Below are 26,398 nucleotides of genomic sequence, written 5' to 3' on the forward strand. Positions count from 1 at the left end.
CTCTCCTGTAAGTATTTTGTTCCAAGAATAAAATAAAATACGGTGATAACATGCATTGGTATGGTGGAGGGGGTAACATACCAATCCTAAATACAGAGCTTCAAGGAGGCAAGAGTTAAGAGTTGGAGTAACCAGAAAAGTGAGATCACCAGTTTGTGAAAATGAGGTCCAGAAATAAAATAGGGCTCAGAAATCCATAGTCTGCAAAGAACCAAGTTTTTCAAGGGGACCATGGTGAATCTTTTTATTTCCTTTAGCTCACACTGCCTAAACACCTCTCTTAAGAACGACCTTCTCTTGTCCCCTTAGCTACTAATTAATTATCCCTTAAGGAACAAGACCTACCTTATCCTTTTTCCTTCACATGAAACTCCCTTTCCTGTCTTCCCTTTAGGTCTCAGATGGAGTATATCCCATAGCTCTGTTGAGATTTATCACCCCTTCTGTGCTGTACAAGGGAGAAAGCATGATTTTTAGGCAGGTCCCTACTTACTATGTGCCTTCTTTGTAGCATACTGTCTGGCAGAATGAAAGAGAGAGAAGGAATGTGGAAGAGAAAAGCAAGGAGGGAGGAAGAGGGAGAAGATGAGGAACGGAGGTGAGGACACTTTTTCCCTCCCCTCACACATTAGTTGCCTTTCTTCACATTTTAAAGATTTGATTTGTTCTAAACTCATAGTTTCCCAGTCTCTCTCTCTCTCTCTCTCTCTCTCTCTCTCTCTCTCTCTCTCTCTCTCTCTCTCTCTCTCTCTCTCTCACACACACACACACACACACACACACAAATGTGTATCTCTTATTTCTTACAGCACAACAGGTGTATGCACACAACAGGTGTATGCGTACGTGCATCTATGCACACTCAAGTCCACACACTCAGGTTGTCTCAACAACAACAACAACAAAATGCTCAGAGGAAAGACATCTTTATTCTAAGCATCATAAACTAAACCCAGAACACAGCCCTTTGGTACAGCAGATTCTGAAGTAGAAGTAGGCAAGCTGTGTTCTAATTTCCTCCTCATCAGAAGGAAGGAATTGTATTGTGCATTTAAGAGAGCTGCTCCCCTGGGCCAGCCCCAGCCATGCAGAAAGTCATTTGGGATGGGGCCAAGGACTTGGGTTGTCTATGCTAGAGAATGGCTAACCAGGGTGAGCAGAGAGATTAATCAATCCAAGACAACATCTGTCAGGATATTGAGTTTGGCTCTTGTTATCAGCTGCCTGCACTTCAGGGGCTGTGTAATATTCAATTTGATTATCTTTCACCTGCAAAGAGTAAGTTTCTCTCTTTGCTTAAAAATCACTGGCACTAGCTGAAGAGAAATCGATCTGCTGGGGGAAAATGCTGACAAGAAAAAGCAAACCAGAAATAGGACAAGAGGATGAGAAAGAGAGTTTGGCTTCCATCCTGGCCCTTTTCTTCCAATCAACTGGCTTGGTTTTTTTTTTTTTTTTGTTTTTTTTTTAATCCTTAAAGGATGTAGGTCTCTGTTTCTCTTGTCAGTCTTGATTATGGTAAATAAATGATGCCAGGAGACAGAACAACTCTTTGGTGTTTGTCTGAGATTCCATTAGTCTAAAAAAGAAAAGAAAAAGAAAGAAAGAAAGAAAAGAAAAGAGAAAGGTTTGCTCTCTGTGTCTAAGTGCTAGCCCTCAGGTCCTACTGAGTTTCCTGTTGGAAGGGTCACACAGAGGGCTTTATACACTGGAAAGGAATACAGACATGGCCTGCAAGGAAAACGAGGTCAGGGGTGTAAGGGTTAAAGACCTAAACTGCCTTGAGTTATTTCTGTTGGAACTTGAAAAGCTGAGAATCCTTAAGTAACTTGTTTCAGAAGGTTACTTATTCTTTCTGTTTCTGTCTCTCTCTCTCTCTCTCTCTCTCTCTCTCTCTCTCTCTCTCTCTCTCTCTTATCTGATTGATATGAGGGCATTTTCCTACGGTATGGTAGGAGTGATAATGTACATTTTCATGCCGTTCATGTTTATTTTACAGTATCATTCTTCACTCTACAGCTTTGCCATGCTTCCCAGTCCAGCCTGTAGCACTGGTATACTTACTTACTTAAGTCTACAGGCTGGAAAGTTCACCAGAGCTCTTAATGCACATTTAGATTCAAGGCTCTAAAAACACAATTTGTCACTTCTCCCTTACTACATATCTCCTTTTCTTAATTCTTAGTCAACAGAACGCTTGAGGCTGCAGTAGACTCTTCACTTTTTTAACTTACCCAAGTCACAATTTCTTCTCTGTCTCTCCAGAACTTTTTTTTTCATGTCTTTTTACTCATTCTCAGCACCACACTCACTCACTGCTCTAAATTTATGTCAACGAACACACAGGAAAGAAAACTCCTCTAGATGGTGGCTTGCTTCCAGCTTTTCCTCATTTTCAAACCGTACTACTAGCTATCCCAGGACCCCTTTTGGTAATTGGGACATATTGAGCTGATAAAATTATATTCAGACACCAAAATTTAGTCATCAAGATAGCTCACAACTAATTTGTCTCTGCTTTTCTAGATCTATTTCGGTTCTCTTTGAAATCTTTATACTTGTCAGCTAGGCTCTACGTTTTAAGTATTGCCTTGAATTTTCCCAAGTATATTACTTTGCTCATGTTCAAGGGCTTACTGTGTCTTCCATACCAATTCACCCCCTCCCATGGAGTCCCCAACACCTTTACACATTCTATAACTTCTATAACTCCTGCCCAAACATCTGTCCATCCTGTGACGACCATGAGCAAATTCTCGCTATATTGCTGAAGACTCATTATGGATAGCTCTTTGTCTGGCAGTGTTTCTTTTTCTCTCTTGTCCTGATTAGTTAATGCAGGAAATATCCTCCAAGAAGTAAACCATGCCTTCGACTGTATCTTTTGCATCTGATGATGAGCAGATGGGAAAATAAAACCCCTTTTGTGTGTTCTCTCCAGTTTTGTACAGTTAACCCAACTCGCTATCAACAATCATTGTCTGACATAGATCGCTGAATGTTTTCCTATTACAGTATAAAACAATTTCTGTCTTTTAGAATCCTGCAAGTATTCAATAAACCAATTTTGATTTTTATTGGAATTAATAGTAACAAACTAATTCAATGTGCTTCTATATAATCTAGGATGGGTTGGGGAGATTTTTTAGTCTTAGTTTTAAAATTACATAAATATCCATTCTACAAAGATAAAAATTTGGAGTGTTCTTGGCTTTATGTTAATTTATGGTACTCAGAGTTCAGGAGACTAGAGAATAGAGTGGAGTGTATCATGCTCCAAGGTGTGAAGAAAAGAAAATCAAACCCACTAATTTTGGAGTAAATCAATACTATTTATAAGATAAAATTCAAAATAAGACTAAGACAGGGTAATGGACACCTTATGTATAAATTAAAGTAGTAGAGATGAAATATATTGGTATAAGCTAGAGTAGATTGTGCTAGTAAAAATAAGTTGAGTATTTATTATTGTTGTTGTTGTTGTTGTTATTATTATTATTATTATTATTATTATTATTATTATTATTATTCCAGAAAAGGGATGTTTCTTAATTTTCACCCATATGCATTAGCTGTTTACAATAAAACAAAGTAGGAATGTATGTATAACAGCATCTTTTATGAAAAAACATATATTAGCTTTTTTTTTTAACTTTGACATCCTAACTTTTGTTGACTTTTCCCACATAACATGAACAAATGACGTGATACCCATTCTCATTAACTGAAACAACATCTATGATATTCCTATTTTTAAATATTTTATTAATTTATTCATATTACATCCCAATTATTATCCCATCCCTTATATCCTCCCATTACTCCCTCCTTCCTGCTTTGCCCCTACTCCCCTCCTCTATGTCTGTGACTGAAGGGGACCTCCTCCCCCTGTATACGCTCACAGGGATAGCCCTATTTTTAAAGGTTCCAAAAGCAGTATGTCACAAAGAAGGGGTTGCCTAATCAAAACTACATACAGAGTATATTCTAGATGAAGAAACGATGATTCTTATATCTTTCAGAAATCTAGTAGATTACTAGAATGCAGATTACAAAGCACACCATAATGGCTGGCCTGGACAAATCAGTGGCTTAATTTTTCATGGACCATTGTTTTCTCTTCAAATGAAAATAATTTAAGAAGAAGGAAACTGTGACGGATGCCAAATAAATTCTGCAAGAAAACAACGTCTGTTCAGCGAATGGCAATGGATTAATTTGATATCCACATTGGAAAAAAAAGAATTCAGAACACACCTCACACCATATACAAGAATTAATCAACAGTGGGTCATAGGCCTAAATGTTGAAGCTGAGGAATGTGTGTGTGTGTGTGTGTGTGTGTGTGTGTGTGTGTGTGTGTGTGTGTGTATGTTTAATTTTTTGTGTAACTTTTATAACTCTTCAATAGGAACAAATAGAGTTCTTAAATAAAGTTCAGTTCACAGGGACAAACGATATAGTAAATTCATGGCATTAAAAAACGGGGCTGAGAATGTAACAGTTGGTATGGTGCTTGCCTCAGAGGCAGGAGGTCCTGGGTCAATTTCCAGCACTGCACTGGATACGCTGGTTGCCTATAATTTTAGCACATGAAAAGCAGAGACTGGAAAACAGTAGTTAGGTGCTTAGAGTTTTAAGGGGACCATGGCCTAGAAATGCTATCTCAAAAAGCAAGTGAATAACCTTAAAAATTAAAAAGCTTTCACATCACAAAAACAATAGAAGAAGTACACAATAAATTCTCTAATATCATTTGTTCAAACTTTTTATTTGTCTTACTGGTCTTTTGCTTATATATTATGTTTTATGATTTTGTGTTGTTATGGGGTTTTATGTACCTTTTTCCTTCTCTTCCTCCTCTTCCCTTGTTCCTTTGCTATGCTAGTTTTCTTTTCTTTTTTCTTTCTTTGGTTTTTGCTTATCTGTTTCTTGGGTGGTTGGGAGGTAGTAATGTAGGGAGGAACTGCAGGAAAGGCAGCTATGATATATATTGTGAAAAAATACAAAAGCCAGAAAAAAAACTATACAATAAGATTTAAAAAAATTCATGAAGCATATATTAAGGTTTCTCAAAAATTCAGCAATAAGATACCACCTCCTAATTAATAGAGGCAATATATGAACAACATCTATACCAAGAAGATACACACAGCCGATATGTATAGGAAAATATGGTTAACATTTAAAATTATGTAAGAATAAATTAAAACCAAATATATACATTCATAACAGCTATAGTAACATGACAGACAACAATTATTGTTGGCAAAGGTATGGAGAAACTGGAATGGTTGTGCACTGCTATTTTAGAAAATAATATGGTAGTACATAAAAGAGTAAAAATGAATTCGTGATATAATTCTGAAATTTCACTGTATAATATTTACTGAAAATAATCTTTATATGCAAAAAAATTGACCATAAATGTTCATGGCAACTTGGTTCATGACAACCATAAAGTAGATAATGTCCAAATGTTCAAAAAGTGTTGAACATAATATGGAATATTTATAAAAAAGGAGTATTGTTCATCCATAAAAAGAACCAAATTTCTGATGGATGTTACAATATGGGTGGACCTGAAAACCATTACTGAAAATGTGTGAACCCAGATTCAAAACACTACATATTTTATGATTCCAGTTATTGTACAAAATATCTAGAAAAAACAAATACATAAAGCATAGATTTATGATTATTCAGGGTCTTGGCTGGAAATGAAGTTTGCCTAAAAATGGGCTCGTGGGATATCTGTGGAATGGTGGGAATCTTTAAACTTAGGATGTAATAGTGGCTCTAAACACTAAGCTTACTAATATTCATTAAAACTAATATTTTCAGTGGATGAGTCTAATTGCACATGCTATATATCATTGTAGTCATGGGAATAAGAGGGTAACCTGACAGTCAGCTTGCATAGAACAACCTTTGGATTTCAGTGTACTAGGTAGGACTCTTTAGGATCCTGGATACGTTATATAGCCCTGTCCCAATCCCCATCCTTCACCTTATTTATTTCAAATCGCATCACTTACTGCAGTCTGTAGCTGTATTACTTATGTATTGGCATACTTGCCTATTGTCTTTCTCCTCAGCTGCCATGCAAGCCTCAAGAGAGTTGTTACTTAATTTCTCTCGTTTAACATTTTATTTCCACAACTCAGCACACCACAAAAACTTACTTAACAGCCGTTTGTGAAATACCTTGATTGAATGAGGGAAGGAAGGGAGGAGCAGAGGAGGGGCTGAGAAAAGCAGATGAGTCATATTTACAAGGGAAATTAAGTTCAGGTGGCTGCACAAGAAGTAGAACACACCCTAACCCTCCGCTTTGACAGATGGGGGAAAGAGCTATAAAGGAAAGAAGTGGTGTTTTTCTCTTGATCAGGAAAGTGGAATCCCTTCCCCTGATCAGGCATCAGAGACTGTTATTCCCAGAGAGGGTAAGCTGCCAGAGCCGAACACAGCCAACTTCCACCTCTCATTTTCTTTAACCATCCCATTAACAAAGTTGTTCTCTCTAGGGTCTAGATCCAATTAAGAGCAAGGGCAGCAGAGGGGAGAACACTGACTGAAGCAATGGGAAAGACGTTTGCACACATTCCTCTGGGGGATACAGAAAGCTTTATTGGCATTCCTGCCCCTCCTCCTTCTCCTCCTCTCCCTCGCCTCCCCCCCCCCCAACCTCTGAAACTTCTTTGCAGAAGGCATCAGGACAAAGAAGCACCCAGCATTCAGCTCAGGAACAGAAAATAAATACACTGGGAATACTCCATGGGCCCTGGCTGAACACAAAGCGGTGATTCAGCAGACAAACTACAGCCTCAATGAGAACAGAAAGCCTGCACTGAACAGGACACTGGGAGGGGGGAGGGGGAGGGGGATGTGGCGGGGAGAAGGAGGGGAGAGGGAATCTTCATCGCTGTACAATCCTTCCCTTCTGCGAGATATCCCACGATAAGTCTTTAAACTCAGTAGAAGATGAGAGAGGACAGAGAAGGGGGTGTGGATCCCCAAACAACCCACACACACTGGGAAGAATGAGGACAGAACAAAATCGGAGGCAAAGCCGTACAATTTTGTAGAAAATGTAGGCAAGGATGAACTAACAGGTATATTAAGGGCACCAGTCCCAGTCATCCCAGCATTCCAGAGGCGAGGCCACCCTCTATTACTGTATTGAGAGATCTTGTCTCAACAAATCAAAAACAGACAAGGGAAAGAACAGGGAGTAGAAATACACGATTAAAAAGCGGCAAAGGGGCTAGGGAGAACAAATAAAGCAAACTCTTCTAACTCTTTTCTGTTGGTTCAGAATGAATTAGGGGTGTTTCCTTCATGCCCTGAAGTCATGTGACTTCAATTATTCTTTTTTTAAAGCCTGGGCTTTATTTCCTAATGCACGTGGTAGGGATAATGGGCATGTCCCTCTTTGCTTCAGAACCAGGGTCTAGTGAGGGCTAATTAGGCAACGGATGCGACAGCCTTTAGAACGTTAGAGTGCTAGGTAAACAGAATGCTTTTTTTTTTTTTTTTTGAAGTGGTTGTACATTGTTGTGCTGAATAAACATTAAATCACACACTCAAGTTTTGAGGCTGAGGGAGCATGAGAGCAGTTTATAGTTCCTTAGGGGAAAGCTTCACAGCTATTCCAGCATTTTTAAGCTAGGGATAAAATCCTACTAATTTTCCATTGGTCTAGCTGCTTACAAGGGAAGTTATTCATGGGGAAAAAAAAACTACAACAACCAGAAAACAAAAAGGCACGCCCTCCAAATCAGAAAACAAAACAAAACAAAAATCCCTAAATAAATAAATAAATAGATAAATACATAAAACAAACTTGGAGAGAGTTCTTACAAATGATAGCCAAATGCTTTGTAATCAGTGAGATTCCTAGGATAGCACTAGTTATAATGGAACATGGATAAAGAGTGGACTTCAGATAATCCCAGGGCAGAAATCACATGGAGTACACACTAGGAGTGTAGACATTCTTAGCACAGAACAAGAGAGGAGACAGCATGGCCTAAATGTGTTCTTCATCCAATACAGAACCTAGTATGTCAAATGCCCTAGCAGGAGGTTTGGAAAGCTCAGCTTCTTGTCTTTTTGATTGATAGACCTTTGCATGCTGCAAATAAGGCTGGGTGCCAAGTTAGTACTCTATATATTTAGGAAACTTTAGGGAGTGAGCCAGTTTATAATTCCATCTCTCTGGCATGTAGGCTTCTCTTTTTCCTTCCTTTCAACTAGATTAAATGCTGTAAATCACAGCTTTATTGATAGGAAGGAGGTACCTCCATTACTGTTGAAAATGTCATCCCCAAGAGGCCAGCTTCACTAATGAAGGGAAGAAAAGTAGTTTGCCAAACCAAATAAATCTCTTACTGTGTGTGTGTTGTGGGGGAGGGTTAGGGGGCATTGAGACCTGGTGGTCACTCTAGATGTCTGAGTCAGAAAGCTTGATATGCAGAATGCAATTATCACTCCAAATCAGCATGAAAACAACTTTAAAAGAACAGTTTTCCTTTGATATGTTCATTGTCGCTACAGGTTTTCCCACCCCTTGCTTACTGATGACAAGGGGGGAAAGAGTGATGTGATTATCACCCCTTATTTTGGGCATATATGATCCAAGGAAAATTTGAGACAGTGAAAAACAGAGCTTTTCTGAATGGGGTCAGTAGTGACTGTTGGACCACAAAAGCATCATCTCCGTTCCCCAGAGCTTTTGCTCCTCCTCTTCAAAATGCAGACCATGCCATGCCATGTGCATGATGGGTCAAGTACTTCAGTTCAAATGCTAACCGAAAGGTTTCTCAGGCAAGGTACTTCTGTAGTCTCTAATCTTTCTTGACACTGTCATGTAAAGGATTTGAAATGTAGGTGAGGAAATAGAGTCAAAACCCACCAGCTACCACCATCATGGAGGCACCAAGTTGCTGGATGCTGTCTGGAAGTGGATAAGTGAACAAATAAGTAATCAGAGGAGGAAATAATCAATCAAGGATGGATTTGTGGGTTTTTTCCCCAGATGAGTTAGATTTAAGAACAGAATAACAATAGGCAAAGCACACATCTTGATGGAAAACAAAATTTTCAGTGCATGGTCATGCGGTGAGAGGAAATATTAGTGACAAAAAGACATAATGAAGTCAGGCACCCTGATGCATGCTTAGTGTCACAGTTATTCTGGGGACTGGGGCAGGAAAATTACCTAAGCCTAGGAACTGGAGGTCAGCACACCAAGACTCTAGCTCTAGGAGAGAGAATGCTAACCTGACAAAGATACTCTAGAACTTGTGGTTGTGTAGAAACAGAAGATGATGTGACATTAAATCTGAGGCCACCTTTAGTTTATTATACAAGGTAAATAATTACTGAAAAAACAGAAAGAAGAAAGAAAGGAAAAAATCTGTTTGAAAAGTTCAAAAATTCTAAATCCAATGACTAGATTCAGCCTCATCTTCCTCACTGTTAATTGCCCACGCTCATCCCAGAGCCTAGTAAAAAGTTAGATCTGAACACTTGGAAAGACAGAGATGAGTAACACTGTCACACACTCAATAGGATTTGGAATAGAGTGATAGCACTGGGAATAAAATGGCTCCATTACTTAGAGACAGCCCATTAAATTTTCCAAGTATAAAGAAAAATACAAGCAAAATAATAGTAGCAATAAAACTGTAAGAGCCCTGCGGCATAGCCAGGTAAGCGCAACTGAAGTGTGGCTATCCCCATGACCATCTGTGTCATCGTTGTCCCGAATCTTGGCCTCATCACCTTTCAGTTCCTGGCTCTGCAGCAGCCCAGCGCTGTCCATAGCACAGGAAGGCTGTGCTTCTTGATGAGGGATTATGAATCCAAGAAGCTACAGTACAAGGGGTGTGATTATTATTACTAATCTGCCTTGAAGTCACGAAGTGTGCCAAAGAGCTTGCAAAACAGAAGTCTCCTGGGATGGTTCTAATAGCACATGAACTGAAATTGGTTCCCTGTGTTTATTGTGCCCTCCTCTTGGTGCCATGCCTGCCTGCCTAGTCATTCTGTGCCACCCCCATGGCTCACTGCATCCTCAAGACTCAGCTCTTTCATTAAAAAAGCTCATAGTAGCACATCAACCTACAGCAATTTCTCTGCTGCTATCCGAGCTACAATTAGAAATCTACTACTTTGTTACCTAGATTTTGTATTGTATATGTTCCTTGAAGCTTACAACAGCATGAGTCCTCTTTGAACTGAGATGTATACAGTTTGGAATCCTTCTTTAAAATATGAATTGGAAAATTAAAAAAATTAATATATATAGAAAAAGCTTTGAAATGACCCATGCAGGTAAAAATGCCCAACACTTAAGCTTAAAATTACCAATGTTGCTGGTAGCACATGCCTTTAATCCCAGCACTCGGGAGGCAGAGGCTGGTGGGTCACTGTGAGTTCAAAGCCAGCCTGGTCTACAAAATGAGTCCAGGACAGCCAAGGCTACACAGAGAGACCCTGTTTTGAAAAAAAAATTACCAATGTTGTTACTTTAATAACTACAGGTTCTAGCACAGGTCTAGACACAGGTCTATGCTAAAATCTTTTCCTCAGTAACAGTATCTAAACATAATAATGTTCTTTATTAGAAGAGTACTTGAGGATTTCATGTAGTTTAGAGATTTTAACCTCAAATTCTGAATTACGCTTCAATGGGCTACGCAACCCTAATATTCAGTGGCTCCTTACACTCAACTCATCCAGTTAAATTCATCATAATTTCTGCATCCACTTCATTTCATAGCTCTGTCTGTATGTGCTGCTTGCCTTCCCCGTGGGTGGATTTTCACTTATGATTTATAATTTATAAGTTTTCCTCTCTCCCTTATTCTTCCTACCTATACTGTACATGACGGTACCATTGCCTGGTCTAGAAAGGTCTAGAAAGGTCTGCAAACTTTTGCCTCTGAAGATTTGACCCACACCTCCTGTTTTGGACCGGGTATCCCAGGCTTGCCTTGAATTTGTTATGCAGTAGAAGGATGGGCTTGACCTTCTGATGCCCCTGTCTCTGTCCAGGATCCTGTACATGCTAGCCCAGCATACTACCAAGTGAGTTCAACCCCCAATTCTGATGATCAAGATCTTATAACTGAAGAAACTTTAAATTTGAGGGGAAAAAACTGAATCACAAAAAATGCTTATGTTCTTTTCATTACAACAGAGGGTGTGCAGATATATGAAACAGTCATAGCTCGTGTTTGAGATACACTATATCTACGTTTCGCATCTAAGATGTGCAAGGAACTTCTGCAATAATCTCAGGGCTCTACAAGAGCCCAGGGCTAAGGATCTGTAACTTTGCTGTTACAGAATTAATTCGGACTCCTTTAAGACTCTGTCAGATAGAGATTTTACCCCCTATCCTTATCTTTGAGCAAGTCCCAGTTTCATGTTCATATTTGTGATTTTGCCATTTGGGAGTATGTGGCACTTTTCACACAGGTGCCACACCTTTGTGAATGGGGGGGTATTTGGGCTCTCCTGAGATCTTGATATCAAATTCTTCCCGAACTTGCTTCTCTCAAAGTCTCTATCTTTTCATTCTTCTCTTAAACTTCTCACTTTGCTTGACCTTTCTGAGGTTTTCCAAAACTGTTTCCCAAATTCCACTTTATGTCCTGCACACATGACTCTTTCTGCATAAATACTGCAAATGATGATGCAGTCAGCTGAGAGGCTGTCAGACAACAGGAAGGGACTGGTTTCATACTTTGACAGTGCCTGTTTATAAACTTTAGCAGTTTCACTTTTAAATAACATAAAGTAACTTTGCATAAGGACATAAAATAAGAGAACATGCAAAAAAATGGAAAAATGATAAGTTCCCGTTTTGATGAAAGACTTGGATTCATCAGTAGGTGGCCACATGATTTACTTAGATACATTGATGCATGCTGTTAGTGTGTTGATTTTATATGTAGTGGCAGAAGATATTTAAGTTGTAAAAAAGAGAAATATCAGAAATTCAATTTCATTTGCTTTATTATTCCTGGAAGGGGAACTTGATGTGAGGGTAAAAACTGACACAGCAAAGTATTGATCAGCATAGGACCATAGGAAATGGCCCCCGAGCTTTGCCATACTTTGCCCCACTCTCTCGGAATACATCTCCAATACCAAGGTAGACTTGGTAAAGGGAAGGACCGTATTAGACATCTGGATAATGACAGCATCCTACAGAGCCAGAGCCGGAAAATTTCAAGACCTGGATCCCTAAGGCCTCTGAGAAGAACCAAAAGAAACACGGCTTAGGAAAAGGCTTCATGCTGTAACCTGGGGAGGAATAATAGTCTAAATTCTGCACTGATCAGGAGGCTGATGCAAGGCAAATATCTGATCGTGCACATCAAACATCCGGTTCACATATCTTTCAAATGAGGTGGCAGGAAAATTCATTGAGAAGTGTTGCTTACCATGGAATGTCAAAGTGTGAAGTTGAGCAAAATTATACTAAGCCACGTCAAAGGAGTGGAGGCTCTTCTAAGATGAATACGGTCATGATTTGCCTGATTAGCCTTATCTGTTTCCTGAAGCAGTCTGAATATAAAAGTAACTTTGAAATTGTATGTGTCTTAATATTGTTGGATGAGGAAAGACGAGAGGTCTAAACGGGAGTTCAGTTTTAATGAAATGTCAGTATCTTTTGAAAGGTTTGCAAATTCTGCAGAGGGAGGAGGACAATAAGAGCATGAATGTCAAAAGCTACTGAAAATTATTGCAAAACACACTTCTGAACGAAATCCCTCATAACCCAAGCTGTGGTATAATACCACCAAAACTTAAGATTAAACGCATACAAAACAAACTGTGTGGAGAAACTTGGTAGAAATATTGAAGCCCCGGAAAATTGCCCATGTCAACTGCGTACCATAAAAAAGGTTTCTGTTGTTGTTTTGAATTCGTACTGATGGCCATCTGGCCTCTCCGTTCACTATACAAATTGCAACATTTACTTTTATACAAGGAAATTCATTTTATTTGGCAGAAAACATATTTAACCAAGATATTGTAGACATACATGAGTATAATTATCAATGCACCTAATTCGTTCCTATAGTGTCCTTGATGGTGAGAAAAAAAATCATTGGATTGGTTATATTTTCTAAAATAGGAAACAGAAACCCCAAATGACCAAGGATTGCCCCATGTATACAAAGCCAATAGCTGGCAGAGCAGTGCTTAGAGCTAGGTCTTCTGGCTTGGAAGCCCTGTACTTCCCACAGTGTGATTCAACTGTTCATCTTTTAATGTCTTTACTAGATTTGCTTATTCAACTAAACTATGTTCTATTTAATTAAAGTATCACAACGCTTTTCTTCCTGATGTCTAGGCTTTATTTTCTGTATGAAACAGTACAATCACAGACACACAGCACCCTTCTCCCACACAAAGCTACCGTTCTCCTCCTGTAGAATTCTCTTCCTGTAGAATCCCTTCAATATCTCAGTTGGTAGAGCAGAGGCCAGTAGAATTCATTCACATTTATGTACCAATCTGTGAACTGGCATCTTGTGATCATCTTCTCTTTGTGCAATACACGTCACCAAAAGTGTCCTTATGCTGTTATGATCCAAATACTGAACACAGCCAAAGACAGCCTAAAAGAATTTTCTACAACAATCAGTATTTTTATGTTCAACACTGCAAAGAACTTACCACATTCTGAATCCATAACTTATTCTTGAATCTATAAGAAGAATTTTGCCAAAATCTAGATCCTTAAGGTGAATGGCATTGCCCTGATCCACCAGTTCGGAGCACTATTTGTTCATCTTAAGGAAACCTGTTATCTATGTTACAGTATGTCCCCAGAGAAACCAGGCCAGTTTCTAATACTCACTGCTCACTTTCCAAAATAGTATAAAGTTACATCCTAGTACTTAGACAGTTGGTATTTTTCTTTAGTTGATATACCATTTGACACATTTCTCTTTTACTTATAAGTAGCATTGTATTAGATGCCTATCACAAATACTCTGAAATTACTTTTGTTTTCAACAAGTTTTGATGTTAACCATTTCTACAATTAAACATGCTTAATTTTTTTTTTCTTTTGCTCTTTTTTAGTGTTTGGGCGATACAATAGACAGATCTAGTAACTTAACCTTTTTGTATAGTTCTAATAATTTCATTTGCCTAGAACTTTAAAAATAATAGGATATGACTGCATAATTTTGATATTTTATCTGTTAAAATATAAAATAAAAGTTTAATTATAATTATTCTTCTTGTCTTTCAGTGGGCAGTTTCTCACTTTAAGCACACATGCTTTTTAGCAGACCACTAGCTTACTATACCAACTCTGGATGAAAAAAAATAAACCCATGAATTTAGTATGAAATTGAGATTCAAATATAGAAAACTGAATCTGTACCAAACAAGACACAATTAAGGTGGCATTAATATCTGTCTTGTGAGAGACAATGCAAAACCAGCCTTCAGCTCCTATTTTTGTCATTGGGAAACATACAATAGCTCAGATCAGATAGAAATGATAAAAATAAAATGTTACTTCTCTTGGAAAATAGAGTTAGCACCTTGCTTGATAAGTATTTAAAATAAAGCATTAATCAAAACAAATTGAGACCCTTAGTATATGACGCATATATACTGTTCACATTTTTGATAGCCTAAAATTTTTTGTTTTCTTTAGTAAAATTCTCCAGTACTGGTACATCAAATTAATTAGGTAGCTCTTGAAAATGTGCTGTGACATGAGATCATTTCTTTAGTATGGAAATTTTGTGCTTTTAAATTTATATATAATTACAAATATTTGTAGACATAAATTAAAAGTAAAATTAGTATCTAAGTTCAACACATCCATACAATACAGATATGCATATTCATGGCATAAATTGTTTACACCTCATAACAAATTCTGTAGAAATGCATAGTCTTATTTTTAGAAAAACTAGAATTTGCGTTCTGTATTGCTTTTATGCAAGGACTAAGACATATATAATTTTACATTTCTTATAAAAGACATTTATAAGACAACTATACTACTTCTTTTTTTAAATTTAAGCAACTCATCTTTCTACTTACAACAAAATTCGTTTCTTCTTCTGATGAACTCCCAACTACTTTCAGCCATATTTTTCTGGTTCATCAGATCAAGATCTTTCTCGAGAAGCCATGAAGAATCATACTTATTTTGAAGTTTTTGTAAAGGAAACTATGGCTACACCTCTGACTAACACAGATAATGGCTTTCTCAGAACCAACCCTTTCAATCTTTTGTTGTTTATCTCACCTACCAGCTTATGCCAAGCACTCCACTGTGGTTGTTGTAACTATTTCTTCACGTTATCCACCAAAGAAAGACAGACCAGACGTCAGACAGAGTATCAACAAGACACCCCTCATCTGCTAAATTAAAGAATTAGGTGTGTAAAATGCTCCTCTTAAGATGTGCTCATACAAATATAGGAGCGGGTGCATTAGCTGGCAATAATCTCCAGATAGCTCAAGACAAATACCAGCCACACATTGGCACTGCTTACAGCTCATATTTCATGAAACGCATGGTCTTATGTGCTAGAGTGATGTTTATCTGACAGCACCTTAACAGAAGACAGGGGATTGAGGGTTTTCTCCAATCAGAGTACTCACAGGTAGAAACCTGATACGTTTACATTCACTTAGTGCTGGGCTGCATTGCTGTCTGCTTATCTTCTGTGCCTTATAGGGAATTATGGGACAAGAGTGGCATGACTGATGTACAACTTTAGAACTGGTGTAATTATCTAGACAATATACAGATAATTAATACAGAAATTTATGATCACACATTACAAAGGAGTAAACAGTAATGTGCTATTGTATAAAATGCTGTGTCATGTTTTCCCTGAATCTTGAACCTTTCCTCTAGTGTCCTATAAACAATTTCTTTCTGTATGAAACAATTTCCACCTGTATGAAAAAGCATACAGGTGGAAATTTGGGAATATTATGAAGTTTACACTTAGTTTCTTGTTTCTCCAGAAATGCATAATGAGCTATAAAATACAAAGCTCAGGTTGGCATCATCATGCAGGATGAGCTTACAATTTATAAATGAGAATGATGTTTACCTTTTATTATTCTTTTAGAAAAACAAAACAGACAAATAGGTAGAATGGATGGAAGATCTGCCGCACACCATCCTACAATCTTAGGTTTACTCTACAACCTGACCTATTCCTTGCATGTCCACAGCCACCACTAGAGGGAGAAATCTCAGCATCACACTTCCGGAGGGGGCACACAGTGATTTCTCTTCACATAGCTGTACATCTATCCTAGAAAATAGCATAGAGAAACTGGGCTGCTGAAGCTTTAGGATCTGCACACATTATGCACCTCTGTTTTCTCATTTTTTGTGTGTGAAATCCATGCTTGGAAAGTAACTGCTACCAGAAATGTTGAACATACTGCTAGCTAAACCCATGTATTCACCCCCACCCCAGCAATCAGAGGATAATTGATATGTGGTTTTAGTGCTATGCCTTCCGCATTTGCAGACCCATAATTAATCTAATAGTGTCTGACTTCCTACCAAAATATCTTCCCTCAGTCCTGCCTTCTCCTAATTTGTTTTGTCTTTTATAAAATGAGTTCTAGTCTGCTTGATATATAGTGCCACCACCCTTTTCTATTCAGCTTACTAGGCAAATATTTATTTGTGCTCTTACAGATCCTAAGCTAAATTCTGAGATTAAATGGTAAAGTAGATTAGATGTTCATCCTTGAGGCAAGGAAGAAATGAACAGAATGTTTTCCCGGAGTATACTAAATGCTAAGTGCAAGGTATGAAGAGAGGCTATCAGGGAAAATAAATAGGACACTCAGCCCACCTAGAGAATTAGAGAGGATTTTCTGAACAGGAGAGCACTATAACTGAGCCCTGCACCTGGAGGGAGGGAGGGAGGTATGGGGAGAGGTTATGCAGTAAAGAAGTGTAATGGAAGGGTGAGAGTAGATGGAAAAGGAAAGGGCTCCAAGAACAGAGCAGCATTATAAATGAGTCTAGAAAACAGCACTGGGTACGTAGAACAAGCATACGGTAAAAGAAGACTGGAAGGCTCTGGATTGGTGTAGGCCATGAGGAAGCTGGTCACACAAGCTTATTTAAGTTATGAATCTATGGATGAAAAGGACCTAATACAGAATCTGCTGATGTTTGTAAATTAATATTGGAAAACATCAGATGTGAGATATCCAAGGGGAAACTCACGTTCATGGTAATATTAATTCCTTGAAGGCTGGAAGTCCTAGGTAGTGAGATATAATCCGGTACCCTTAACCAAGTAATTGAGAAGCAAGGTCACTTCAAAACTTTGTCTCCGTTCCCTGCCTCCCATACCCCCAAAGAGCTGAACATGGTTCTATGATCTTCATCTTACAAATAAAAAGCAGAGCCAAGTGCTCTCATGTTCACTGTCTAGCACCTCAATGTCACTAAACACTGTATATAGTTTTGGCTTTGTGGCCCCCAGCTTTTACAACTTAAACAAGTTACCTTTCTTGCTAATGGCCCTGGTTTCCAAGTCTTTCATTGTTGAGATCTCTGTCTATTCAAGCTGTGTTCCAAGAACTCTGTTCCTCCTCTAAGTCCTGCCACTCATGACTGAGTTTTCATAAGGATCTGCCCGATTCCCCCGTGGCCACAGAATGCCTGTGAAATTCTGTGGTTCACTGGACAGGATGTCATTTTTCTTACCCCATTGTAATTTGCCTTCTCTTGACTAACCTATTGGCTCTCCCTTTCACTCTGGGCCTTGTAAGAGAGCTTCCAGAGATTTCATTGTGCATGCCACAGCAAAAACCTGTGTGTGTGTGTGTGTGTGTGTGTGTGTGTGTGTGTGTGTGTGTGTGTGTGTTTCACAGGAGTTAGGAAGATTCTACATCCAGTTCCTTCTGGACCACCAACCATCACAGTCTTTACTAGTCTACAGCAAATTATATATCATATATAAATATATTTAATGCAATACAAATTTTGAAAAGTAATATTTATTTACCTCCAACATTCTAACAAATCAGCAAAGACTCCAACATGTATAGTAACCTATGAGGCTGTGCACTGGACAGCTAATTAAATAAAAGGCTCAGACCGCATCTTCCTGCACCTATCCTAAGTTGGGTCCCCCTGAAAGAGAAGGTACAGACTGTAACTAGGCAGAAGGCCATGGGTAACAATAAAGAAGTAGTAAGAACAACCTTGGGAAAAGACTTGAAACCAAAGAAGCCTGAGCAATAAACAGAAGGACCAGAGTCATGAAGGAAAAAGACTTTTGAATGAGCCCAGGAAAGCCTGGTACAGGTCTTGCCAAATATAAGAATGGTTCTAAAAATAGAAATCTGAGGCTGCCATTAAAAGAAAGAAAACAACCTTGGAATAGAGAGATGATGAGCAAGTTAAAAATGGGGCATTTTAGGGGAAAATTCTCTTGTCTATCCTTAGCTGGATGGTCTTCCACAAACACTGTAAAATTTATTCTCAGGGATGAGCTAGAGAAGAGAGCGAAGGGGAGGATAATGGAAATGGAAAGAGGAATGGAGAGAAGAAGAGAAAAATTCACAAAGAAAAAGAAAAGAGAGAAAGATTTGACCATAATTTCAGGTATGAAGAATGATGTAATGTTGTATCCTGAGCTGCAGGGAAAACCAAAAGAATAGTTTCTCATCATATTATATGCAAATTAAACGACAGGCTTTTTTAGGCTCAAATAGTCATTTATGCTTTTGACCAACCAACTAAATCTTTCTCTGAGTTGCAGTCCTTAAGAATGACAGTGGACTGCCTAATCTCTAAGGCCTTTCCTAGTTTAAATTTCTGTGACTCTCATCTCTCCAGCAGTAATTAACAAAGCCTAGAGTAAAGGGTTTTATTTTGTGAAGGTTAAGCACACATTAACTTGAGATCTTGTTTTGATTGCAGGTGACTATAAAACGTGCTCACTCACTATACACTCCAAGGAAACGATACAATGATATTCTAAGATTCTTGTGACTTTAAAGGACTTAATAAAAAGAGCTGTGAACAAATGAGCAGCATGGGTCATAAAAATCAGAATAAAAGCCATTTTATTAAATTTTCTGATTTTCTAAGAGTTATTTTCTGCTTTAAGTAGGACAATAATTCTTAAGAGCTTGTGTTTTATACCATTTTATAGTTGATAAAAACACTTTGGTGCTTGCTATTTCACTTGAGTATTGGAATAGCTTGTCATGTGCCATGTAGAGTTCAGTTGTCACACCCAGTAGATGGGAATATTTCTGGATGATGGAGCTGGCTTTCCTGACCTCCCTAATAAGCCACCTGAACTTATCACACACTTCATGGAAACACAGAAATATTTTAATCTATGGCATAAAGACTTTTTTCTAAATTTAAAGTAACACTGATCAGCATGTAAAAGCAAGGCAGATCCTATAAACAAATACAGTTGTTTTTGCAAGCCACGTTTGCGTGCATGGAAATATGAATACCAAGCATTTAGCCTGTTTGGATAGATTGTAACTCAAGAAGAGTTTCTTGTCTGATTATACTCCTTCAGCTCCCCTAGAGACAGCATTAAAAATGACACTAAAACACTGGCAAAAACCAAGCACTCTTAAACTCAGCCTAGCCTAAATCATAAACAGAGCACAGGAGCATAGTTTTCAGAAATCGAGCTTTGACACATTTCAATAGATATTATGTAAATCGAGTCTATTAACAAATTAGCCCACTTTTTATTATATCAGAGTGATGAAATCACATAGTAAAGAGAGAAAACTGCAGCAAGTCCCTCCGTCATGATGAATGTGAATCTTCTTGTCTGATGCCATATATCTCAACCCATACAAAACTTTAACATTTTATTGCATGTCTAGTGTCAAGTGCTGCCTTGAATATGGTTTGTAGAAATGATTTTTCCCACCTACTAATTTTGCAGTTCTCCACTCTGTGTAAATAACTGAATCATTAAATCCAAGAAGCAACAAGTTAAGCTTTGGACCTTCCTCAGATCCATCCAGTAAGATTTTATGGGTGTCAGGAGTCTACAGTTTAGGTGGTTCCCAAAAGTGTGTCAGTGAAATGCATGGTTGTGAGAACTCAACTCAGGAAGTTTTCAACTTGAATGTGCTTAGGAAGCTCATAGGGATCTAGTTTTTTAAAGCCAGATTTGGAGCTGGAGAGATGTCTCAGAGGTCAAGAGTACTGTCTATTCATTCAAAGGTTGTAAGTTCAATTCCCAGTAACCTCAGGTGGCTCACAACCATCTATAATGAGATCTTTTGCCCTCTTCTGGTGTTAAGGCACACGTGCAGACAGAATAAATAAATATTTTTTATTAATTAAACATTTTTATTTTTTACATGTACATTTATATTATTACACATATATACAATAAGCTACCCATAGCAAGAAGAACCATGACACAATCTGGAATTATATAAATGTTACATTCTTAGTGTTCTGGTTATTTGTATTTGGCAGCCTTGAAGAAAACATCTTTCCTATCTTGATGCGTCTAAAGTTCTGAATGTAAATCAACTGCCATCACATCTTGTCATTTTCAACTTAAAACATCTATCTAGACCTAAAAACATCTTAACCACTAAACAACTAAGCTTTATTGTAAAACTAAGCTACCTGGTCTTCAACCCCATCAGAGACTTGAGAAGGAATAAACTTGATTACCTGAGTACACTGGGAGTACAGGTTAGTAGCTTTCCAAATGAGAAGATGACAGTTTGTTGTTGGAACAGTCACCCCAAACGCTCTATAATGTTGGAGCATATTCTTCAGTCTTCTGACCCAACATATTTGACAGACATATTTATGAGGCAGGAACCATTGAGGATTTGCTTACCCTGTCTTGGCAGAGTTTGGCCATCAACTCTGCCTACATCCAAACTTGCCCATTTTTAGACTGAATTCTGTCTGTGGTAGAAAGGAGGACATTTTGTGCAGTGGCTTGTTTGCCACATTTGAAGCCATCTGCATAAGAAGAATCTTTGATGCTCCTAATCTTCTTTGAGGTAGGCTGGATCTTGCCAGGAGTTAACCTGTCTCCTTGTCACTGAATTGTTAAAATAATAAAACACACCTTTAAATGCCATATTCTGTATGTCTCTGAAGTGTTTGAAGACATTAACTATTTTACCTTATCTTGCTATAGAATCATACTTAGGATGTATATTCTTCTGATAAAAGTAGACTAGTAATTGACATGACCGTGGTTTGATCAACTAACAATTAACTTGCATAACATACTTATACTAAACAACCTGCAATAGCACCTTCAAAGTATTGGAAGTAAACCTTGTTTTATAACTGAGTTGTATGGGGAAATACACATATAAGAGAAGAAATATATATAATGTGTGTGAAGAATAATCTTAAATTTGAATTCTATACCAATTTATCTAAAATTAAACTTATTTTGCATCTATATATAATACTCTATACCGGTGAATTAAAAATAGCCTTGTTAGTAACAAAGCATTAAATTGAGAAGTAGATTCAAAAACCTACATTTTGCCCTATCATCCCTATGTATTTCTATATTCCCCCTTCTATCTTTTCAATCCCTATTTCCAAACCTAAGAATGTAAGATAAAGGAAAAGAGAGACATCCCTGAGTCCTACCTCATGTAAGCACACAGGCAGACAGAATAAATAAGTAAATCTTTAAAAAAAAAAAAAATTCGGATTCCCAGAGTCAATTTGAAGTCGATTCAGATTCAGATTCAAATTTTGTTTATATCGAGTGACTGGTATTTCTGGTCCCCATCTACGGACCACATTGATATGAAAACCTTGTTGTGCTTCTCAAACTGCAGCCCACATCTGCAGCTTCAATGTCACCTACTCACTGGAAAAAAAATCGAGAGCCTGCTGTAGTCCAATCCAATCAGACAATGTGGAGGCGGGGCCTCCGTGAAAAGTCTTACCTGCTCCAGCCAGTGGTTCCCAGGCCTCCTAAAGCCGTGACCCTTTAAGACATTTCCTCCTGCTGTGGTGTTCCCCAACCATAAAATCATTTTTGTTGCTACTTCATACCTATAATTTTGATACTGTTAGGAATAATAATGTAAATATCTGTGTTTTCTGACGGTCTTAGGTTACCCCCCTGTGAGAAGGTTATTTCAATGTACAAAGGAGTCGCGGCCCACGGGATGAGAGCCATTGCCTCAAGCACTCCAGTTCAAGCAACAGTGTCTTTATACAGTTGTTTCCTAAAAACTAAACATCTGGCTATTGGGTATGACTGGAACACGAGTGGGTCCTAGTGTGCAGCACCTCATAGTTCAACAAACTTTCCTTCTTAACCTATTGTGAGCTTCTTAAAATAACCCTGTACGGAAACTAAAATAGTTTCAGGATTCACAAATTTGAAAAGTGCAGCTCAAAATAATTCAGGGATTTGCTCAAAAGTCATAGCCTACAAGGAGAGACCCAAATTTAGAACCTAGGTCTTATGAATCTTGGAAACTCACAGGCAATACATGTACAGAAAAGGACCATCCACTGAAACCGACATGTAACAGCATGGAGAAAAGGTATCTCTAAGCCTCAGGTGATGGCAAAGAGGGACTCGCACATTCACTTCCTATCAGTTGAGTCACAGCTGTTTGCACTTGAAACTAGCGGTGACCACAACAAAGTGCTCTAATCCGTTTTGGCCCAAGTGAGTTTGCTGTTATGCAGGATCGACTTTGGGAAGCACAAAGGCTGAACCCTCACCAACTGACTTAGCGCATGAATCACCAGAGTTGTACAATTCACTTGAAGTCAAGATTACATAAGCCAGAAAAACTGCCCTCCCTTTACGTTGTATGCGCATTTATACATACACTCGTGTTTTCAACATTTACGGAAATGCGAAGGTTCAGTTTGCATTTGTCTCATGAGCTTTGTCTGTTTTGGGTCTAGGGCCATAAATGACAACAAACAAGTATAATTCGAGGGTGCATAAACATTCTTTCGTAAAATGTCTATAAAATGCCATAATGCAAGATGATATACAGCATGTTGAGCTCCATTCTTTACAACATATATTTAATGAAGGGTTTTATGGGCAACGGATGATCCTTAAATTATTAGTGATAGCCAATAAATTTTGATTACCTTTAGTGACTTAGCTACAGAGGAAGGAAAGCTCATAATGGTCAGACTCTCACTGTGGGCCCACAAATTTCGTTTTCAAATAGTGAATTGTAAGTAGTGAGAGAGAGAGAGAGAGAGAGAGAGAGAGAGAGAGAGAGAGAGAGAGAGAGAGAGAGAGAGAGACAGAAGTCCACATATTGTGCCAGGAGTTTGTTTGAGTGTTGACACTTTCTTAGAGAATGTGGGCGTTCCAGATGCCTTAAGAGGACTCATGTTTTCTCTTGAATTTGAGCAAGATTTATTACATTTTATTGTCAAATAATTGCATCTTTTTTGTTGTTTTCCCCCTGTCTCTTATTACAGAAACAAAGAGGAAAGTAAACACCTAAAATCCTAAAAAACAAAAATTAGGCATCCTTCATGTTGCCGCTTAGTTTCTTTCAAAATACCATATGTTTATTGGATATATTTTCATTTCAAAGAGGAAAATGTCATCATCAAAACACTCTGATGTCCCACAAACATCAAAAAAGGGATGGAATTATAAATATTGTTCAATATCTCAATTTTAGATTAGTCACAATCACATTGCTGGTGGATTCTACATTTTACCATGTGCACACTTATATTATATCTCCATCTGTGTACGCATATGAGTGTTTACAATGATACTTTATGAGCAGGTGCACAATAATAAACACATTTCATGCAGTCACTGTCGTTGTCTGAGATCTAGTACCCTACCAATATCTCTCCAGAATATGCTGCTAATATTGAAAAAGTGGTCAGTGTGGCCATAAAAATGACATAATTTAAAAGTTTGTTATGGAATACCATCTATTTCCATTTGTCTATGATTTAGCAAGAGAGGCGCATGTGTTTCAATCCTTCAAATATAAACAACCACCCACCAAAAAATAAAAATTAAAAAAAAATTAAAAGTGTAAACAACAATAGACGTCTGTGTTCAAGTTAAATGTTTACTAAGACCAGGACTAGAACTTCTTCTAACAGTTGATGAAACTCCTTTATTAAAGCAGTGAAGTAGGTGGGCTCTGCTTAAAACAAACAAACAAACAAACAAACAAACAACAACAACAGCAGAAGCAGCAACCTTAAGTCTGCATCATGAGTAAAGGCCCAGAAGTAAGTATATGTCACATGCTCTTATGCAGAACAGTCTACAGGTGAATTCACATTCATTCTATCTGGAAAGGCACTCCAGGCACTGTGCTGCTGCTGCCCTACAGACCTGGGGACCATATTTTAGTCCTTATCTTGGGAACTGAAGTGGTATTTTGGTTTTCATAAAAGTTTTCATTGACGGCTTGAACTCTTCTCCAAGAAGCAGCCAGGTTAGGCAGGAGTAGGTGAGCTATCTCCTGTGTTCGGTCATAATTTTACAATTTACTTTTATTTTTTCAAAAAGAATTTATAGAATTTGACTGAGATTGATCACTTCCTTAACACAACGCACAATTGCACCAAAGATTATATTATTTAAAAAATTAGGACCAAGTCCTAAATTCCTACAGAAACTCTTGCTTTATGAAAACAAGAAAGTAAAATGTTTTGGAGACTCATCAGCTAAGTTCTTGTCATTGAACCATCAGAACTACAAGCCTCCCTTGTCTCTTACTGCTATTTCAAATTATGCAGGGCCACACACTCAGTTAAGAGAGGATTTTTCTCTTCTTGCCATTTCGCTTCCTCAGTGCCAAGCATCTACTGTGGCTGCCAATGAATTGAGTTCTCCTTCCTCTCCTGCACTGGAAGCTCGCACTCCCAGCAAAATGTCACACTTAAAGTGGAAGCATGCCTTTCCCAGGCTAGCCTTGCAACCAGCAAGCAGTAGCACTGTTCTTCAGCTGGAAACTGACCCACAAAGCTGACTGGATCCCATTAGAGAGAGTGAGAAAAAGGGTCAGCTGAGAAAACAAAGGTAACTCTCCCCACAGTTACTTCTGATGGAGCTGGAGCTGGAGAGACCTCACTCAAAGCAATAGAGAGGAGACTGTGTTAGGTGAGGTTGGTAGAAGCAATGGTTGCCCATGGGTGACTTATGTGCATGCTGTGTGTCTGATCTTCCCCATCCATGAGATTTACCTGATGCCACACTTGCTACCTTGTACAGCAGATTCTATTTCTACCCTGTAATATCTGATGAAGTATGATACTGAACAAAACAACAACTCCATTTTCTTTGAGCAGTTGTCATGCAAAAGCACATCTCTATCACCAGCAGATATTTATGTAATGGGGTGGCCTCTCATAGATATTGACTCCTATTCGAACACTACATAAAAGTGCCAGAATCCATTTGTTCACCTGATTAACATGTGCATGCTTCTCAGACTATACCTTAGGATGCAGGTGATGTGGACTTACAAAGACATCGCCAACTTTCCAAAAATTTAAATCAAAAGTTTCATAGACAAGGCTTCAACCTTTTGATCCGGGAAAACAAATCACTTCTAGAGCAAGCATAAACATCCAGCTTGGCTGCTAGTAAAGGGTTAATGGTGTTAGGAAATATGAATGTCAGTCAGACGGCATGCTTGTGTGTTTGCAAAAATATTTTCTGCATTATGTCCAAATCCCTTTGCAAACAGATAAATTACTCTATAAATCGTATTACTCCGTGCGGATAAATCACACATGCAGGTTTACAAGGCTGGAGAGCTACCAGGGGAAGAGAAGTCGGCTTTGGCTAGGAGGGGTATTTGGGATTCACAGTCACTCAAAGCTGGGGAAATGAAGAAAGAAATACTCAGACACTATCACGTGCTTACTTTTTACCATCTGAAACAACACATGTACATATAACATACACACACAACACACACGGTATCATACCGCACACACTTTCATCTCTAACAAGGCCAGAGATCCCAAAGCAGGACCTTCTGTGACAGCCAACCGAATTTATTTCTGAGAAAAGAAAAGAAAACTTTGCTGCTGTCGGCAGCTCTGCCACAGAACTGCTCCCTGATGCCCCGGGGTTTATGCACTATCAGCTTCTTGCACACAGATTAGAGCTTGATTTTCTATGGCATACTGTTTTTTATTGCCACAACCAGCAACATTACCTAGATAGACACACCAACACTGGGCCATTATATTTGGAGGAAATGGGATTTTAAAAGATCTCCAAGGAGGACACTTTCTTTTTTCCTCCTCTTTTTCAGTTATTATCTGCCAGAGAGTCGAGTCAAGCTGGGGAGGGGGAGGAGGTAGAATATACAGGAAGAGGCTTTGAGACTT

At 38.3% G+C, this 26,398-nt stretch overlaps 1 protein-coding gene across 3 annotated transcripts in view; it reads right to left on the bottom strand.

Annotated features, from left to right (window-relative positions):
* Positions 1–26,398, bottom strand: part of LSAMP (limbic system associated membrane protein) — a 2,140,464-nt gene that overhangs the window by 610,087 nt on the left and 1,503,979 nt on the right. The gene's annotated exons all lie outside the window — the stretch shown is intronic.

Source organism: Acomys minous (genome assembly GCF_964271855.1).
Source record: "Acomys minous genome assembly, chromosome: 11".
Lineage (NCBI taxonomy): Eukaryota > Metazoa > Chordata > Mammalia > Rodentia > Muridae > Acomys > Acomys minous.